Raw genomic sequence first — 22,004 nt, forward strand, 5'->3', positions numbered from 1 at the left:
AAGAGAATAGTCCACAGTGTGAAAAGGCCCAGAGAAATCAAGTAGGATGTTTGAAAAAAGGCCCTTTTCTACAAAGGACCTAGAATTTCAACAAATTGTGATTTTTTTTTCTTTCTGTTTTCTTTCATTTAGGAAATGAGAGAATAGACCAAATTCTTCATTACTCTTCAGTTGCCCCAACCTGTTACTAGGTGGCGCTCTAACTTAGCAGAACAAAGTGAAACATCACTTTTTGCTAGAAACCCAGAAGAAAAATTATTGGGGAATTTACAAACTATGTTCTTAGATTTGTTACTCGTGAACGTATGGGTTTCCTCAGTAAAATAAAAATGTGCATCCCATACCTACACAATTTAGTGATATTCCAATAGTCTGAAATGAGGTTCAGTTGTTCAACTAGTCCTTTAATAATAAAATCACCAGTTTGAAGTATTTTCTGTTTTCCCCGTGTTTGGATTCTTTCTTTCCTTCCATAAGGTTCAGTTGTTCAACTAGTCCTTTAATAATAAAATCACCAGTTTGAAGTATTTTTTGTTTTCCCCGTGTTTGGATTCTTTCTTTCTTTCCTTCCTTCCTCCCTCCCTCCCTCCCTCCCTCCCTCCTTTCTTTCTTTCTTTCTTTCTTTCTTTCTTTCTTTCTTTCTTTCTTTCTTTCTTTCTTTCTTTCTTTCTTTCTTTCTTTCTTCCTTCCTTCCTTCCTTCCTCTCTCTCTCTCTCTTTCTTTCTTTCTTTCTTTCTTTCTTTCTTTCTTTCTTTCTTTCTTTCTTTCTTTCTTTCATTAGAGTTCCCAGATATCTCCCTCCTTCCTTTCCCCACAGCAGAGAAGACATCATTTGAAAATATGTATATATAATACTGAAATATTTTCAGTAAAGCAGAGAGTTTTAATATTTATACCCACATTAAAAATCTGATTGTGACTAGTCCCTTAAAAAATAATCCCTCCCATTCTCAGATCTTGGCAGGATATATTACTTGAAACTTGGTTGAAGAAAGAAGTGTAAACAGTATGGCACACTGGAAAGAATGCTACATTTGGATTTACAGAACTGGAGGATGAATCATAGCTTGGCCACTTAACAACTTATATGGCCTTGAGAATGTCATTTAACATCTCTGTTTAGTTTCCTTATCTATAATATGAAGAGTAGATAACCTCTAAAGTCATTTGCAGGTCCTTGGTAAAATTGTGATTATACATCTTCCTCTATGACCCCTCTTTCTGCTCTAGAATATTGGTGCCTACGCCTCCAAAAGCCTGTGTGCAGCAGAGAGGAATTCTTGTCCCCTCAGAAGCTTAGCATATGGTCCTGGGTTCATTTCTCAAGGTCATGATCTTGTGAGGAACAGAAGTAGGAGTACAAAATGACTGCTTTCTTCTTCATTCCTCGCTCTTTTTAAGTTCAAGAGATTGCAAGCAGCCACAAAGCTTGTGGTTTAGCCACATAATGATTAAACTGGGTATGGCTAATTAGGTTAAAAATCCTAAAATTTTAGAAATGAAAGATCTAAATATCACCTGGTCTAACCTCCTTATTTTACAGATGAGGGGACTAATACTTTACTTCTTGGAAAGATGATATTTCCAAAAAATTAACCATAAAAACTGGCCTGGCCATATGGAATCTTAAATTGCAAGCATGACCACGAATCTCGAAACCAGGCAGCGAGACACTGTGTTTTTTATGCTCCTACCCTGTTAGGAATAGGACAATCAGCAACTGGAAGAGTGAGAAGGGAGGAAATGAAAGAGAGCAGAGAAATACAGAGATGTCAGCTTGTTTTCTTACAATGGTATTCATTTTATTTCTATAACCACATATATAGCAGGACCCATCCCTTCTTTCCTGCCCTTTCTTCTTCCCATCCTTTTATCTCCCCTATATTTTCTTTCCTTCTTGGTCCTCAGTTTCCTTTTCAGTGAAACTAGGGAACTAGACTAAATGGCCTCTGAGATCCTTTTCTAGCTCTGAATGCATGATCCTACAATACTCTTTATCCTTTCTCTAATACCTACACTTAGACAAAGAGAGGTGGGAAGGGGTGGAGGTAGGAGTAATTTTCCCAATTCTAGTGCTTTCTCTTTGAGTCTGGCTTTGGGTGGCACTGGTATCAGAGCACAATGGGTTTGGCCTGGCAAAACATTTTGGTTAACATGCTTTGGAAGAGTCCTGGCTTAGCTGTGGCGAAGGGATTTATAAGAGAAGACAATTGTTTCCTTGTAATGGGCTTCCTGGCCCATTATTGTCTAGCTGCTTGGAGTTTCTCACTTACAACCACAATCTGACTTCACTACTGGGCATGCCCAGCCCTGTCTGCCAGTTTCAATGCTTGAAGAGGTTCAGTGAAGAAAATAAGAGAATAGGAAAATAATCAAAGCAAACATAAAAAGAATAAGAGCCAGAAGAGGGGACACTAGAAAAAGGAAATATAATTTGTATGAACAGAGCTGCTCCAGTCAGATTCCTTTCCCTCAAGCCAGCTTCAACCCTTGCCTTTAACCAGATGTTTATTTCTAGGGTTATCCCTAGGCAAAATTATTAGGTATTTGGAGTATGTCTTTGGTATTTGGATAGCCTAGGACCCATTCCCACTTCAGTTGTTTACTTCCCTGGCCCAATGCTTAATCCATCAATGTTTCCAGGAGCCTTACTCCTCTCTCATTTCCCTGACCCTTTTTCCTTTCCTTAGGGCTCTCTGCTTCCCAAGATGACAACTCGCTTAATTTATTATAAGGTGGATTCTGATTCAAATGCTGTTGCTTCACCACCCCTGGAATCTTTGGAAGCAATACAAAATGCCAGATAAAGGCAGGTCTACACTCCCTTAGGACTCAATCCCAAGATAAGATGCTCCATTGTCTTAGAATGTTTTTTTAACCAAGGCTCTTGTACTTACTTGAAAATGAGTGTAACCAAGATGTCTACAGACTGGGGCTTTGCTCTGGGAAATAAGCAGGTTTCATTGTGGGGGCCACTCTGGCTTATTGACCTCTGAGATTTCCAAGAAAAGAGGGGTCGAAAAATAAATTTGTGACTCTCATGTTGTCCATATCATTTTCAAAAAAAATTTTTTTCTGATTTATCCAGAAGCATGGCAACTCAAAACCTGATTGCCAAGTACTATATAGAGAATTCATATTTATATAGTAATAGAAGACTAGGTTATAAAGACCAACCATTCCCTCCAAGAGAAGTAACATATGAATTCTAATGGTGGTCTTTTGGAGATTCATCCAAAGTTCTGATTCAAAAAGTGGAGTTTTACTGTAGTGTCAGCCAAGCATGGGAATTTTTTTTTAAAATAATTCTGAATGTAGGTTCCTTGAATTATACCATGCAAACAGTTACCTTTGCTGCCTGTACTTAAAGCCAGCGCTACTCCTTGCATGTTCCTACCTGCTCCCTCTTTACTTTCTTCCCTATTTCCTGTCCTGTCATCCCATGTCTTCATACAAAAATACTATAAAGTTGCAATTTAATTTGTCATGAAAATGATAGCATATGCAATGGACCACTGAACTCCCTCAGAGAGATTTTTATGATGAAATGACAACATATCATGGCATTTTAAATTTTGAGGAAGTAAAAACAGAATTGATTATATTATCCATTCTATCTGGTTTGGCAGGTCTGAGATGGTTTCCAACTACCCTTTGTCAATTATCTCCAATTTATCCTGTCTATATCTTGCTCATACATAGTTATTTGCATGTTGTCTCCCCTATAAGTTTGGGGGTTCCTTGACAGATGTAACTGATTTTTGCCTTTCTTTCTATCCCCAGCATTTGGCACAGGACCTGACACAATAGATGTTTATTGACTAGGATCTAGGATCAGAACTTTAAAGCTGGAAAGACTCATAGAGGGCATCTAACCAATATGCTCACTTTATAGATGATAGTACTAAAGCCCAAACAAATCAAGTGACTTGTCTAAGGTCACAAAAGGTAAGAGAAAAAGCTGGAGTCTGGAGTTGTATCCTTGAACTTCAAAGTCAGTATTATTTCAAAAGGCATTATGGTGCCTCTCTGTGATTTGTCTTAGCTTCTATTGAATTAAACTTTAACCCACCTAAAGCTGTCCCCCTGAAGAGGATAAATTTGTCTTTGGGTTTCTGAAGATAATTAATTTCTACTATCAGTAACCACCTGTTTTTAATCTATGAATATCTCAAAACAATTTTAATTAATTAAATTAAATTAATGATTTAAAGGATGACCAAGGTCTTTTAAGGATGGAAAGAACAAATGATTCAGCAATACGGGACCGAATGAATGAGATTTTGTTATTTTTGTGGGCATTCAGGTCTTAAGGAGGAAAAAAAGAGCAACACAAACTTTTTGATAGCATTGTCAGAAAAAAATGTAATCAGCTAAGTAGAGTTCATTGATATCAAATTTTGGTTTAGTAATTGAAAGAATAACCAAAATAACCCAGAGTAACCAAGAGAGACTATTCCATAGTCTCTTTAATCTTTATACCTTTATTTGCTTTAAACCTTGAGTTCTGAGACCTAAAGAAGAAAAAGTAGCTACCAAAATTCTAGAATTTCTTAAGAATATTTTCTTCGATGGTGACATAGTATGTCATTATATGTACACCATCTTCTTAGTTTTCTTTCTAATTTTATTCTTAGTCACTTTTACATTATGATTTCTGTTTTCATCTAAGAATAATATCAAAAGAGTTCCTTTTGCGTTTATTTCAGATGTCACTGTGTGGAAAGCAAAGACTGAGCAATTAATATTAGAAATAGCATATCAAGGGCATCTTTTAAATTTGTAAGTGCAATCCATTTTTTAAATTGATATGGTAATTAATATATAAATAGAATCCGTACCCTACTTGTGTCAGTGTGAGTGGTAATGATGCTACTATAAGCAAAATACTAGTTGTTAAAAATGCTTTTAAAACCAGCAAAATAAAACAAGGAGAACCAAGATTTAAGGAAGGCATTAGAAAGGAACAAAAAAAAAAAACTTTCAGGGGAGTAAAGCATCAAAAGTCAGAATGTGAAAGGGTCCTAGCCTTTTGAGATCTTATGTACTTTCTCTCCCAATAATGGGGACTGAACTGGAGCAAAGTTATTTACAGAGTTGTTCCACTGGCTTATATTTGGTGGTCAGAGAGAGAAATCTTTTTCTCTTCTTTGTCAGGATTTTATTACTCAGATCTCTACCAACTGCCTCTTTCCACAATTCTTTGTCTATTAACTTGTGAGTGTTCTGGACCTGGGCAACAAGATAAATCTAAATACCAATGAAGGAAAGGGAGGAAGTCAGCTAAAAGGAATATAGCCACTGGGACTCTAATCCCAATGGGAGGGGACTAGGGAAGGGAACCTATAGAGAATAACCTTTTGGATACAATACTAGTAATCATAAAGGAATAGGTCAACGGTTTGCCTGGCAGTTTGTTCACTTCATCAGCCTCAGTAGGGTTTGTAGATTAACAAATAACTCATTGTAAAAATACTGAGGAAATTGCATGTTTGTAGTGGATTTAGTGAGCTAGAGATTCAGAGAACATTTTCAGTTCTGGCGATAAATTTTCAGTTTATAGGATCAGGTAGGAAAAATGTTTCTAAGGTATCTTTTCTTGGTAAAGAATTGATATGTTGTTCAAGATTATGCCTGGTTTTAATTTTTCAAGATGTAGGAAATCTGTTTAGCTGTTCAGATGGGTCTGGGTAACTTCCTTTAAATGGGACAAAAGGGAAAATAATATAAGAGTTGATATGTATTCCTCAAATATCCTGTGTTAAAAATATAGTCTGTGAAGTGAATAAGGGCACTGATTTTTTTTAACTGTTCATCTACCCAACAATGGATGGTGTCATTTATTCATTCATTCATTTATTCATTTATTCATTCATTCATCCATTTATTTATTTGTTTATTTGTTTGTTTTTAAAACTCTTACCTTCTGTCTTGGAATAATACTATGTATTGGTTCTAAGGCAGAAGAGTGGTAAGGACTAGGCAATGTGGTTCAAGTGACTTGCCCAGGGTCACACAGCTAGGAAGTGTCTGAGGCCAGGTTTAAACCCAGGACCTCCCATCTCTAGGCCTGGCTCTCATTCCACTGAGTCACCCAGCTGCCCTCCAATGATGTCCTTTAAAGTATTTACTTTGAGAGACTATCTATTTGTTAAGACAATGTCACCCATCCACCAAATAATATGACAACTTGAAAAACCAAACCAAACCATAGAATGTGGTCTTTCCAACCCTGTCATTTTATAGAAGAGCAAACTGAGGCCTCAAAAGCAATGAGACTTGGAAAAAGTTACACAGCAACTAAATGGTATAACTAAAATTTTAGTTCTTTTCTTGCTATTCCTGAAAATGCTTTTGGAACTCTTTTTGAGGGTAAGAGGGGAAAGGGAGAATCATTTTCCAGGTTAGTTACAAACCATGTTGTGAGGAAATTAAGTTGCATTACTTTATAGCTACACAATGTTTTGAAGCACACATTGAAATGATTCAATTAGAGCAGATACTTTTTTTGACCAGACAGCTCCAAATAGCTTTGGACTGTTTCCAAAATAAAACCAAATCAATCAAATATTTTTAAAAATTAAAAAAAAAATTAAGTTAACAATTAAAAAACAAACAAACCTTTTACTAGCTGTCCTAGTAATGACTCTAGAACAGATGGGAAATGGCTAAGTAAATGCGATTAGATGACTTACCTCAGGTCACACAGGAAGTGTCTGAGGTCAAATTTGAACCCAGATTCTTCCAACTCCAAGTCTGGAACTCTATCTACTATGCCACCTAGCTGCCCCTGATTTTATATATATATATAAATAAACCCTTACTTTCTGTCTTAGAATCAATGCCCTATATTGGTTCTAGGGCAGAAGAGCAGTAAGGGCTAGGCAACGGGGGTTAAGTGACTTGCCCAGGGTCACACATCTAGGAAGTGTCTGAAGTTTGATTTGAACCCAGGGACTCCCATCTCTAGGCCTGACTTTCCATCCACCAAGCCACCTAGCTTCTCCCCCAATCAAGCACCTANCTAGGCCTGGCTTTCCATCCACCAAGCCACCTAGCTTCTCCCCCAATCAAGCACCTATTATGGGTCAGGCAATGGGCTAGACACCAGGAGATACAAGTACAAAAAAGGAAATTATTTTTTTTCTTTTAATCTAATTACTATGAACTACTATTTTAATCCCTAAGAATATTGAAGAGAAAATACCACAAATTTTGAAGATATTTCTGTAACAGATAAAAATGGTATAAATTCTGAAGATGTTTCTGTAACAGACAAAAATGGAATAAATGCATTACTTCCCAACAGGACCATCATGAAAGGGACAACATTAATTTGTCTATATAATTTCTGATATCTTCCTTAAATCTCAGTTGCATTGCTATAGTCATATCTCCTTGATGTAGAAAAAATTCTGGAATGAAAATTAGGAGGCCTTGTTAAACAACCTTAGTAATTCACAGGACAGTTTCCTCATCTATAAAAATAATTAGATCTTTAAAATCTCTTCAAGCTCTCCAGTCCTAAAATATTATACATAAATCCACATAAATACATACATATGTGTACACATAAACATCCATCATACCAATAAGTATGTATGTGTAGGTTTTTTTTTTAAATGTAATATCTATCTTTTCAAGAATTCCAAATATATAAGGGGGAAAAAAATGGAGAGAAAAAACAAGAAGCCTTTTTATCTAGTGGAGCAGATTCCAAAGTCTAGTATTGGCACAATAGATATGGAGTTGGAGGAGCTGGCTTTGAATCCTAGCTTTGTCACTTAAATCCTGTATCATATTAAGGAAATTACTTAACTTTCCTGGGTTTCAGTTTCCTCATATGTAGAAGGAGTAGGTTAAATTAGATGACCTCTAAGGGTCCTCTTAGCCTCAAATGTATAAAACCAAGATCCACTTAAGAAAGCCTAGATAATAAAATTTTTTTAAAAAATGATAAAAGATAAATAAAAAAAACAATAAGAGCTTCTTGGAGTGCTTAGAGTTGGCCTCAAAGTCAGGAAGATCTGGATGTATTGAAATCTTGCCTCTGCTACAGCTGGCTTTCCAACACTGGGAAAGGAACTTTCTCTCCCAATGCCCTGAGTCATTTCTCCAAGACTATACATTGTAGGTAAGTGGCATAGTAGATAGGATGCTGAGTCTGGAGTCAGGAAAACCTGAATTCCATTCAAGCCCCAGATACTTCATAGGTGTTTGACCCTGGGCAAGTCACTTAACCCTATTTGCCTCTGTTTCCTTATCTGTAAAATCAACTGAAGAAGAAAATGGCAAACCACTCCAGGATCTTTGTCAAGAAAACTCCCAGTGTGGTCACAAAGTCAGACATAACTGAAAACAACTAAACAACCCCAATAAGACATTGTGGAGACCTCTTCTGCTTTGCTAGAGGAAGTTCCCTCCTGGGAATTGCCTATATTCGTAAAATCTTGCTTAAAAAATGATAGGATTCCAGAAAATATGAACTAATCCACAAGGAAATATAGGTATAGTTTATGCTATTAGGTTTGGGGGCTTGGAAAAAGTTTCATAAGAATTTTTTTCCCCTTCGATCCATCTTAACATATCACAGAATCCCTATAGATTACCAAACAACTTCTAATAATATTTGATTCATAAATGGCTCTATAGTTGACTAAGTGAATTATGGGCACATCTTACATAGATGTAGCCTGATTTAAAAAAAAAACACAAAATTTTTTTCAAAGCTAAATTTCAAGTGATCCTTTTATAGAGTCTAGCTTTAGATGCACTGGCTTTCTCCATGTACGTCATGTAGACTGGCATTTCTCTCTGTGAAATATGCCTGGATTGCACACTCTGACATGCTTATAAACTAAATGCAGCAATAGCGCTGCAGAAATAATTATTTCATGCACAACATCCGCAACTTATTTCCACTGTTTAACCTCAGACACATTGTTCTCATTTCCACTCTTCACAAGACATTTGTTCTTTTCACTGTTCTCTACTTTAAGTGGATGAGGTTCATCTGGTTTGTTGATGTTATGAAATATGGAATTCTCATATTAATGGTTCAAAAATCATATGGGAATACTTTGCACCGTGTCTTTGTCATGATGCAGCATTACCTTGTATCATATAGAATGAGTTAACATGATATTAAATTACTCCTTTTTATGTCATTCGCATTTTTAACTTTCTAAGGACCTTTGTCTTGCTCCCTATTTATGGAGTGTGCAAATATGACACTGAAAAAGGAAATTTCTTAGCTTTTATTTGAGGTTTGACCTTTACATGAAATATATTTAAATCGGTATACTTACTTTTGGAAAGCTAGAGTTTAAAACTGGCATTTTAAGTTTCAAAGTCTTTCAGTGGCATAATTGAGTCAGGAAGTCAGTTCAATTAGGGAGAAAAAATATATTTTTTCAACAAAAAGAAACAGAAAATAGTTTTAAAATTTCTAAATTGTGTTAGTTGAATTTTTAGATTGTCAGCTCTTAGCTTTTTGGTCCATATATGTGATTTCAACATTATTCTGAACTCCCAAGTGAGGAAATTTTTCCTAACAATGCAGATTAACATCTTTTCTACATTTTAGAAAGCATATTACAGAATTGCTGAAGACTCTTAAAAAATTAAGCCACTTACCCAGAATCACACAGTCAATATGTTTAAGACGTGAGATTTGAGAATCCAAGTAGACCTAACTGTGAGGACTATTTTCTAGCTAATATATTAAGGCTCCTTCTTTCTAAGATAGCCCTTATCTAACCATGAAAATATGGAAGGACTATATGAATATAGAGACAATCCTAAAATGTGATTTTAATCAACAAAAATCCTGTACTTTAAAACATTTAGAATTACTACAATATAACCAAATTGATGATTTTTAAATCCTTTTGATTTCTTTCTTTTCCTTCTCCTGGACTTGCTAGGAGAGAGCTATGAAATGGAGGAATGCCAATACATGAAAAGAAGATTTAAGAAAAGAAAAGGAGGAAGATGGCTGCTTGAATGAGTGCAAATTGCCTAGTTTCCATAAAAGAACTCCAGAAAAGATGTGAAGTTCATTCTAGCTTAAATAATGATCAAGAATTCTCATGAGAAGTCATAGTAAGTATTGCAGCATTCTCAACTTCCATGATCCAGAGGGAGGAGAAGTTTTGTACAGGTGATCCAGGATAAGATTAAGCAAGGCCAACCATCACAAATAAGTGCAGTAAGGGATAGAACCTGGGTCTAATTTTGAGAAAGTAAAAATAGGGGGGAAAAAGTAATTAAAAGAAAATATCTACCAGCATAAAAATGAGTAGAAATAGCATCATCTCTTCCTGAAGTAATAAAAACTCTATAACAACTTGAAGATATTCAAAGAAAAAAAAAGGACTTTCTAAAAGTAGTATTTGACTATGTAGAAGAAATAAATTTTAAAATGAACTCTAAGTTTTTGAAGAAAGAATTGAAAGGAAAGCAGTTTAGAAGAGAAACCTTAGCCGAATCATAAATTTCCTTAAAACCAGAATAGATTAAATAAATATCAATAATTTTGTGAGTCAGCAAGAAATATTAGAACAGAATCAGAAGATTCAAAATTGAAGAAAAAAGTATGATGCTTGGTTTTATTAAAAAAAACCAGACAAATAATTGATTTGGTATACAGGTCAAAGTTGAATAATTTAAAAATCATTAGACTGAAAACATGATTAAAAAAGGAGAAAAGCCTGGGTATTATATTTCAGGAAATTGTAAGTGAAAATAGTATAGATCATTTAGAATATGGAGATCAAATTAAAGACAGAAAGAATCCACTATTCACCTTCCAAAGTAAATCTTAAAAGGAAAAGTCCCAGGAATTTCATAGTCAAAATCTAGATTCCCACTGACAGGGGGAAATAAAATATTCAGGAAAAAAAAAAGCTGTTTGTGTATCAAAGAACCTAAGTCAGAATTATACAATGAGAGCTTCAATGATAAACAAGGAGAGGTTTTGGAATAGAAAGGCAAGAATATAGATTTACAATTAAGAATAACTTGTAGTGATGATAGAAAAATGCAGATTTTTTTAATGTAACAGATGTTTTTCAAATATTTCTAATGAAAATAACATAGAGGAGTAGGAATTTTGCAATACAAATACAAAAGTCCAGAGAAATCTAGAAAGATAAGTTTATTTGAGCAACTGGAAGGATATGTATGATGATGTAGCACTAACATTCTAATAGAGAAGAGACGAATGTTCCTTCAGCACTTTGATGTTTTTATGAGGCATTAAGTGAGTTAAATAAGAAAAGATAAAGGTCCTGATATTGTACTAGCTCTGTTCTGAGAATCTGAAGAGGAGAAAGAGAAGGGAGAGTAAAACACTACATTTATATAGAAAGAAGGTAGGGGAGGGTGAAACTTTCTATTTCCCTTAACTGGACTGTTAGGAGTACATAAGCCTGGAGGAAGCAGTGAGGGGGAAGAGATACTTTAGAGGAACCCCATTCTTATTGGAAACTGACAAAGGAGAGTTGAAACATAAACACATGCAAAAAAATCTGGTATAAAAATACATCAAATTTAATGGAAAAGCAAGTGGTTATCGGGAGAGAAGAAGATTTAAGAGAGAAGATCATAGCAGGATGAGAAAAGTTGCAAGAAAATGGCATTTCCTGGGAGAGGCAATTAGGTGACACAGTAGACAGAGTGCCAATCCTGGAGTCAGGACGACCTGGGTTCAAATTTGTCCTCAGACACTTTCTAGCTGTGCCACCTGGGCCAAGTCACTGACCCCCTATTGCCAACCCTTCACTGCTCTTCTGTCTTAGTGGGGGGGGAATCATGTTTCCTGTTTCTGAAATGGGAAGTAAAAAGAGAGTAAAAATTGGAATTTAAAGGGATGTCCTGGTTGCTTCATATTATCAGGAATAGCTAAATTTTATAATAAAAGAGTTGTTTTCAGAGTATGAACTGTTAAATAGTGACTAGAACTAGGAAAACAATTTATAAAAGGATTGAAATTTTGTAAAGGAGACTAATTTGAAAAAAAAACTTAAGAACTCTTATCAATGCAATGACCAACCATGTCTCTAGAGAACCTAAAATGAAACATGTTACTATCTCCAAAAAAAAAAAAAAAAAAAAAAAAAAAAGATATGATAGTCTTAATAAATTCAACTGACAATTTAGGAATTTTGAAACTTAAAAATATCAATTTTTCTTTGTTGCAAAATGTATTTTGTTTTTTTAACCAGGTTGAATTTACTTATCTGACTTGATTATATCACTGAAAGTTGTTTTTTTTTTACTTAAATGCCAGTTTTAAACTTTAAATGCAAGTTTTTAACTATAGCTTTACAGAAGTAAGTATACTGATTTAAATATATCTCATGTAAAGATCAAAAGTACTGAATACAAAATATAGAAAGATACATTTTTGGAAAAGGCCATTTTGTGGACTCATTTTATTTAACTGCTTATTTTTTACAAAAAAAAATTGTTCTCTAAGTTAATGGAAATTTTAGAAAAGTTAGCAAAAATATCAAAGAAAAAATAATGCATGGGAGAGAGCAAAAGGAAGTTCAGAAGGAAACAGGCAGGTTATTTTTAAAAATTTTTTTATTCCTTCCTCAGATTTCTTTTTCTTTTTTAGAATATTTTCCTATGGTTACATGGTTCATGTTCTTTCTCTCTCCCCCAAACCCTTCCTTCCCTGTAGCTGATGCACAATTCTACTGGGTTTTAATTGTTTGTATTATCAAGAGTATTTCCATATTATTGATAGTTGTACTAGGGTGATCATTTAGGGTCTACATCCCCAATAATATCCCCATCAACCTGTGTGTTCAAGCAGTTGGGTAACAGGCAGTTTTGAAAAAATATAGAATTCATTTTATACTAAAGGAGTATAAAACAGAAATTTGAGATATTAGACAATCCTCTTTATTGTTCTATTTTTATATGGGAATACTCTTTTTTGTATTCATGATCAGAATTTTTTTAATAAAAGAAAAATGTAAAGTTCTAGGAGAATCTCTATGGTAGGGCTTTTTTACCTTTCTATGTCCTGGACCCCTTTGACAATCTGCTGAAACATGTGTACTTCCTTATCAGAATGTTTTAAAATAGTTTTAGGAGATACTAAATTTTAATTAGAGGTTAGTGAAAATAAAGATGGATTCCTACCCTCCCCCATTCAAATTTATGGACTTCCTCAGATTTGTTCACAGAATTTTTGTGGGTCCACTGACGTGAGATTAAGAACCCCTCTACCTAATGATTGTGCAATATTTTAAAATTGATGGTATTTACTGAGAGAATATAGATTTTAGCTTCTAGTTTGTAGTTTTAATTGGAATGGTACCTAGAAGTGAGTCAATATTTAAAACAATGGTAAATTCACTAATGTGACTCTAGAAGACACTCTTTCTAGCATCTAATACAAGAGAAAGCATGAAATGTCAAGTAACTAGGTAAGAAGAGTAATCAGTTTAATATTCTAAACGAAGGCTTTGATTAAAATTTGCCTCCAAAATATGAATGGTAGCCAAGAAAGCTCAAATAATCTTTAGCTACAGGAAGAGAGGAGCATAACAGAAATTAGGAGGTCAATGTAAAATGTAGTCTGCCACAGTCAGATCATATCTAGAGTATTATATTCAATTCTTGGCACCAAATTTTAAGAAATATTTTGCTAAGTAAGATAATTCAAAGATGTGGCAAAAAAAATGCAAAGATATGTGGATACCATGTTATATGGGGAGCCAGATGAACCTGAAGCTATTTTATACTATCTGTACTTGGACAGACTATTTCCATCTTTAGCTCAATTCTAAAAAAATAGATCAAAGATCTACTTCTTTAACGTCTTTCCAAATTTGCTTTTATTTCTCTTTCCTATTTTTATAAATGGCATGATCATTTTCTTAATAACAATAGAAATGAAACTTTAGGAACATCATCACTACCATCATCATCATCCCCCCCCCCTTCTCAATTATTCCTACATCCTATCCTATTTACCTATCTTAGAATCTAAGATTTGGAAGACTGAATACATCTTGTATTTGATCAAGAATTTATGCAAAATCCCTGAGAAGCAGTCATTTGATCTCAGCTCCAAGACACTCAGCAAGAGGGAGAACTCTTCATGTTCCTAGGATTTTTTTTTATTTACATGAAGACAAATTAAAAAAAAAATAAAACTTCTGTTTCCTAAAGGTTTTCCATTTGAAAGTAAGCAGAACAAACCTACATCTCCTCCCATCACCTCCCATCCCTAATTCATAATATTTCCTAGAATACTTGAAGCTTATAGTCTGATAACTGCCTTATTTTCTCTTCTGACTGTTAAATAGCAAGGCAGAAAAGCATAGAGAATAGAATTCTGGATTTAGATATGGGAATATTAAAGTTTAAATCGCACCTCTGACATTTCCAAGGTGTATAATTATGGTCAAGTTACTTGCTCTTTTAGGTCTCAGATTCTCATTTATAAGAGGAGATAATAACGTGTAGTACCTTATATACTTTGATCTCCATTCTTCTCACCAGGCTAGACATCCTGTTGAATATACTTCTTAGTTTTTTTCTACTCTTTCGATGACCATATTTAAATATGTTTTGAAAAAGACAAAGTGCAATGGAATTATCTCCTCTCTTACATCTCCTTTTTAATTGAGGAGAATAGGTTAGGTTGCATTTGGAAGATTGTTTTTAATGGCTTTAACATTTTCCCTTTCAAAAACACTTGTTTTTTTATCTTCAAAGTTCTTTTCATTCTTTGAATCTTTGAATTTTTGTTTTTGTTCAGTTGTATTTCATTTGTGTCTTATTTGTATTATTTATAGTTTCATTTAGGATTTTCCTGGAAAAAAATATTAGTGTTGTTTGCCATTTCCATCTCCAACTCATTTGACAGATGAGGAGACAGAGTCAAATAGGGTTAATTGACTTGTCCAAAGTCACACAGCTTGTAAGTCTTCAGATTTGAATTCAGGTCTTCCTGACTCTAGACCCAGTGGTCTATCCATTGTGCTATATAGCTGCTCTGAATCAATACTAATTGCCAAAGAATTAAAATTGCAGTTCACCTAAGGGGCACTAGAGAACATTGTGGACTTGAGCAGGCTACAGCTTGTTGCCATTGAAACTATATGGGGAAAATAATATAAAAATATCAAAGAAAATAACTATAAAAAGAGTTGAATGGATCACGTAGGAGTGGGAAGGATAAAGGAAGGAAAGAGTTTGTACTCTATTGTTACTCTGTCAGTATCAAAAGTTATGGAAGGAGGTCCTTAGCTTGTTTGGGAGAAGTCTAGATGGGAGATTTATGGAGGAATAAAGAGTCTCACAAGATTAGATTTCTTAAGGAGGAAGTGTATTACAATGAGTCACAGATTCACTGAAGAATGGCTATATTGCACTCTTGAAACAGTCCATTAAAAATCTCATTTCTTATTTGGAGAAATTGTTGTATAGTCATAGTATCTTCCTCCCAAGTATGGTTGATTTTTTTGAAACTGCTTAGAACTTTTCATTTATCCCAATTCAGTTTTCATCTTCTTCACTTTAGCTAATTACTTCAGATTGTCAGAATGCCCTTGGACTTTGAATCTGATATCTACCATATTAATAATCCTCTTTATCTTTGTGCCATCTATAAATTCCATAAGTTTGTCTTTTTCTACAGTTCCTTAAAAGCCCTTGATAGAAATGTGGAAAAGAATTTTTGAGACCTAAAGCATTTTACTAGAGACCACCTTAAGAATTATATTAACCTATTGGCTCTTTTGGTGGCTTTTTCAACCACATCAGAATCCGACTAAGTAATATTTATCCTTTTCCTAGCTTATATGATTCCACCATGTCTCTAAGGATAGCAAAAAGTATTTCATATAATGCTCTACTGAAATCTAAATGTAATTTCTCTATAGCATTCCCTTAATATACAAATTTAGTTATTTTGTCAAAAACAACATGACATGAATTCTGGCAAGGTATTCTGATTTCCACCTATAATATTCTTCATCTCCTCTTCTCCTCCCCCTGATGCTTTTTTCCACTCGTAAAGCCTCATTATACTACCTCAGAAATTCATTTTTAAATGGACTACTGTCTAATTAACTAATTAATTAACTAATCTCTTCAACGCCAGTCTCTATCCCCTCCAATCTATCCTATGTGAAAATACCAGATCAATACTTTCAACTTTTGAACACAAAATTTCCCTGTTCAAATACCTTAATGGTCACTTCCTCTTAAATAACAGATAAATAAAGTTCTTATAAGTCTTCCATTATTCTACCCCAAGCTATCTTTTCAGCCTTATTAGAAATTGCTTCCTTTTCTGGATGAGTCACTCTGTCCCCTACAAATAACAAAAAGCAAACTAGTACCCTTTCTAGAGAAAGCATTTCTTATTTTCTTGCTTCCATTCCTCTAATCTCCACTTGGGATATCCCTTTTATATCCCATGTTAAACTGTTGAAGGCATCTAGGTAGCACAGTGGACAGAGTGCTGCACCTGAATGCAGGAAGACTCATCTTCCTGAGTTCAAATCTGGTTTCAGGCACTTACTAGTTTTGTTATCCTGAGCAAGATACTTAATCCTGTTTAACTCAGTTCTTCATCTGTAAAATGAGCTGGAGAAGGAAATTGTAAACCTCTGTAGTATCTCTTCCAAATTGGGCCACAAAGAGTCTGAAATAATTGAACAACATCAACAAATTGTGAGGATATTTAAGAATGAAATCAGAAAGAAGACAAGACAAAAACATACAAAAGTTCTAAAAAGATTTTCATAAAAAATATTTCTACCATCAAGAACAGTGGAACTCCCATATTTAGAACTTCAAAATGTGCTACACGAGGAAATGGAAATGACTAAAGAAAACAGATGAGAAGAACAGGTCAACTAGATAATGTTTATTCAGAGAAAGTTCTTCTTGTAGGTGAAACATATTTGAGAAGACTGAGAGATCTATTCTCATGATATCTGAAAAAGATGAAGACAACAAAGGCCTAGGAAAACTTTCAGATGTTTTAATTCCCCCCCAAATATGCCTACTTTCCCATCTGTTCCTTCATTCCAAGTATCCCAGGACTCTTTCATCCTCTGTGCCCCCTCTCTCTCCCTCCTATTCTAGCCTACATCCTCAGCTGAGAGTGTTTCATGCTGATTGCCCTGGGCACAAAAAAAAATTCTGGTTATGGTACTGTATTGAAAACTAGTTTGAATAGCTTATAATTATCTTGAGGTCAGTTAAGAACCATGAAAACCTTTTGATCTACAGAGCAAAATGATGAAAGCTGTGTTTTCAGAAATTTAATTTTAAGGTACTATACAAGATGTACTAGAGAAGGAGAGACTGGAGAAAAAGAAACCAGTTAGAATAGAATTGCAATACTCAAAAATATAAAGTGATAAGAGCCTGGTCTAGGATGATGGAAATGCAAATCCATAGGAAGGATGGATATAAAACATACTTGATGGTAGAAACGACCTAATTTGATGACTGGTTGGCTATGACAAACTAATTGATTTTACAAAAATTGAGGATTGAAAACTCCTTAAATGTCATCTAATCCTCTCATTTTGCAAGGAAATAGAGCCAGAATTCAAACCAAAACCTTCAGACTAAAACAAAGTAACACTTTTTACTAGATCACCCTGTGTCTCACCAGCTAGAAGTCAAAAGTATCTGAGGTTTGAAGAGGAAAGAATCAAGAACTGGGTATATTAAGAGACTGAGAAAACAGTCAGGTTGATAGAACCTTTGTGCCATTATCTTCACCTTCTCATCCATCTCTCTCAATGAAGATCACCATCATTGCCAGCACTTACCCTTGTTTCTCTTCAGAAGTTAATGCTTTTGAAACAGTGACTCATCTTCCATTTTTAAAAATCATTTCCTCAGTCAGTCACTTGAGTGGAGGGAATGATGGGCAATGATAAGTACCTAGATCAATTTTTCTATTTCAGCATGGATTAATTATAGTTTAAGCTCTTGGAATACTTGCAGTAAGAGGAAAGTTGCACACATGTATGTACTGAACCATCACAATTGAAATAGTCAAGGAAGCCTCAGGCAAAATGGAAAAAGTATGAGAAAAAATGGGAGTGGTGTTTATAATTTATTGTAATGACGCTTGAATACAGAATGAGTAAAAAAAAACCAAAGGGACCAGGTTGACAAAGAGATTTATAAATTCATAGGAATATGCATATTATGTGTGCATATATTTATGAATGTGTACATACACATTCATAAATACAGCAGAGTGTAATAACCACGTCTGATAAATGTAAATGAATGTCTCACCTATTCTTATCAATTTCCAAGACCACTCACCCAAGATTATTTTTAGAAATTCTATTGATTTGTCTAAGAAAATCACATTTACACATTTTTATGATTCATGATTTAGAAATACTTTACACTTATCACTAAGATAATCTGTGAAATAGGTGTAGACTTCATTTTCTTAGAGCTGTATTTATTTTGCATTAACTTAGTTTGTAAACATTTTAATTCAGAAAAGAACATTAGATTTCAACTAGGCTAGCCTAGTCATTTGACAGATCAGGAAATTGAGTCCATCTAGGTGAAGTGATATATGCAAGGTGACAGGGAATATTTAAATAATAAAGCCCAGAGTGTGAAACTAGGTCCTCACCTATAGTTGAAAGCATAAAGTATTGTAAAGACCATACATATCTGAAGTCAGAAGTCTAAGATTCCAATCTGACTGCTATTTACGTGTGGCTGTGGGCAAGTCATTTTATATATCTGACCTTAGATTCTCATCTAAAAAATTATGGAGTTTAACCAGGTACTTTTCTAACTCTAAATGTTAAGATGTTGTGATCTGAAATCCAATGTTATTCATCCTCCATTGGACCAACCAAATTCAACAAATGTATGACCTCTTCTGTACAGAGCACTGTGCTAAGTACTGAGAAAGGAATAGATATTACATAAAACATAATCCCTTTCTCCTGAAGCTTGCATTAATTTCAATGTAAAATATTATGTAAGTATTATTTGGGAAGTAGTACGGTGGAAAATGTATTAGATTTGGAATTAAAGCGCATATTTGAGATTGGACAAGTAACTTAACTTTTTTTGCCTTGTTTCCTCAACTATAAAATGAGGAGGTTGGACTAGAAGGAGTCTTTGATCCTTTCAAGTTGCATCTATGATTGTTCAGTTGTTCAAGTAGTGTCAGACCCTTTAATGACACTGTGGACCAATGAGCGCCATATTGTTCATGGGGTTTCTTGGCAAAGAAAATGGAGTGACTTGCCATTTCCTTCTCCAGTGGATTAAGGCAAACAGAGGTTAAGTGACTTGTCCAGGGTGACATAGCTAGTCAGTATCTCAGGACAGATTTGAACTCAGGTCTTCCTGACTCCAGGTCCAGTGCTCTAGATCTACTGAACCACCTAGGTGCCTCAAATCTTTGATATTGTAAGCCTAAATGTAATCAAAGTGATAAATATAATCAAAGATCTGAGAAAAGAAGGAAGGGGTGGGGGAGAGACAGTGGGAAAGAAGGAAAGGCTTCATGCATGCAGTAATACTTGAGTTGTACCATAAGGCTATCAGAATGAATGTGCAACAGGAAGGATGATGTTTTCTGGGCTCATATCATATTTTTTGTTGTAGCTATTGTTTCCTGTAACAAAACCACATTTATATTTGTACTAGTAATGGGCCCACTCAGGACCAAAGAATTCTCTGTATATCTATATTCATACTGCTTCACAGTGATCACAAAATTTAGAAATGTAAGGAACTGCAGAGATCATCTAGTCCAACACTTTTATTTACAGATAAAGAAACTAAGGCCCAGTGACTCAAGTTATTAGTAAAGAAGTCACTAGACAGCTTGTTTCTGGGTTTAATCAGATACCGAGCATTCATCCTCTATGGACTTTGATGACTTGCCTCTAAAGGGCCACCTGGAAATTAGTGAGACAACTAAGTCATATAACTAGTGGTGGGCTAGTGAATGTTTAATAACCAGCTCACAGAATTCTCCAGGAATTGATGCAGAGCGAAAGGAGCAGAGCCAGAAGAACATTGTACACAGAGACTGATATACTATGGTAAAATTGAATGTAATGGACTTCTGTACCAGCAGCAATGGAATGACACAAGACAGCTATGAGGGACTTATGGTAAAGGACGCTACCCACATTCAGAGGAAGAACTGCAGGAGAGGAAACAGAAGAAAAACAACTGCTTGAACACATGGGTTGAGGTGGACATGATTGGGGATGTAGACTCAAAACTACCACACCAATGCAACTATCAACAATTTGGAAATAGGTCTTGATCGATGACACATGAAGAAACCAGTGGAAATGCATGTTGGCTCCGGGGGGGGGGGGGGGAAGATGGCGGTTGGGAGGGGAAGAGTAACAACATGAATCATGAAACCATGAAAAAATTTTTTTTCTAAAAAATAAAAAATAAAAAAAAATTAATAACCAGCTCTCTGGAAAAAAATATCTAAAACACATTTAAGTTTAATCTGCATTATTAACATCCTCTCCATCATTTTTTTTTAAGTCTAGGCAGTCAACAAAAAAGTAAACTATGCCCCCATTTGTAGTGATTTCAGAGATGTAAATGTTCACAATGAAAATTTAACAATGGTTCCTCCTGAGCACTTATGAGCCAATGACAGCATACCTTTGGATAGAGCTCAATTTTAAGGAAAGAATACTTTGTAGAAAAGTTAGACCATTTGAAAAAACTTTTCATACTCACCCAAATCTAAAAAATAAAAGATTTATTTACAAATTTTTGCAGTAAAATAAGCATTAAGAAATCACCTCAAAATGTGTTCAGTGAGGTGGGAGTTGAGCTTACCTTGTCTTTTTTATTTTGTTTTGTTTTGTTTGTTTGTTTTTTCCTTTTTCATTTGGGGCCTCTTTTCTCTGTTCCCATTTTGCTGTGTGTAAACAGTTATTGCTATGCACTGCTGCCTGTGCTAAATAGCACATTTCCACTGGGTTTAAATAAAACAACAAGGAAAATCAGAACTGCCCTGAATACAAACGGAAAATATTCTCTCTCAGTGTTCCTCTGGTAGATTTGGTATTCTACAGAGAGAGACTGACTTTAAAATGAGAGTTCCGACTTCCCAGCAAAGGGAAAAAGGGTTATCTTTTGCTTGAAATATAGAAGTAAAGATTTAGGTCATTTTGAAAGAAAGGGAGTAGGGAGGAGTGGGGGGTAGAGTGCAGAAGTGGTAACTCTGTGTGACAGGCCAGTCATGGCAACAGCTGAGGAATCCACACCCCTGGGTGTGTGCAGTGCACAAACAAAAGTGTTATATTGTCTTCTGTGAACAAACTAAAAGGGGAGGGGGTGCTTAAAAAGAGGAGTCTGGTCTTTTATCTCTAGAAAGTTCCTAAGACACAAACAAGACTTTTCTAAGGTCAAACAAAGGAGTGGCTTTTTCTTCCCTCTCCCTGACTCGAGAGGAGGGCTATCCTAGTACTTTCTGCAAACCCCTCCATTTCTTTTTCCTCCCTTATAGTTTTTAAGCTGCTGGATTCTATCTCTCTCCATCCTCCTGGGGAGCCAGGTATAGTGCTGCCAATATGGCTCATTAGCATAGCTCTTTGGGATATCCATAGCTCAGGAATTCAGGCAAACCAGACTCATGTGGCTTGTTTCTTTCCATAAGCCTGGCTGAGAAGTGTACCCAGATCTTGCTTGCAGAAAGGATATTTAGCCTTCTGATGGTGGGTAAGCACCCGGGGTTTCAAATAACCTGTGATAAACTCAGTCTCTCTCTCTCTCTCTCTCTCTCTCTCTCTCTCTCTCTCTCTCTCTCTCTCTCTCTCTCTCTTCCTCTTCCTCTTCCTCTTCCTTTTTCTCCTCCTTCTTGCCCTTTTCTTTTTTTCTCCTCTCCCTTCTCTCTTGCCTCCTCCCTTTTCTTCTTCTTCTTCTTCTTCTTCTTCTTCTTCTTCTTCTTCTTCTTCTTCTTCTTCTTCTTCTTCTTCTTC

General features: G+C 35.1%; 1 long non-coding RNA gene across 2 annotated transcripts in view; it reads left to right on the forward strand.

Annotated features, from left to right (window-relative positions):
• Positions 1 to 10,511, forward strand: part of LOC123242635 — a 247,277-nt gene extending 236,766 nt beyond the window's left edge. For both annotated transcript variants that reach the window (XR_006505829.1, XR_006505830.1), the window contains exon 3: positions 9,927 to 10,511. This is a non-coding gene — a long non-coding RNA (uncharacterized LOC123242635). The remainder of the gene's footprint in view (positions 1 to 9,926) is intronic.
• Positions 10,512 to 22,004: the final 11,493 nt, after the last annotated feature.

The sequence above is a fragment of the Gracilinanus agilis genome, chromosome 3, assembly GCF_016433145.1.
Source record: "Gracilinanus agilis isolate LMUSP501 chromosome 3, AgileGrace, whole genome shotgun sequence".
NCBI lineage: Eukaryota > Metazoa > Chordata > Mammalia > Didelphimorphia > Didelphidae > Gracilinanus > Gracilinanus agilis.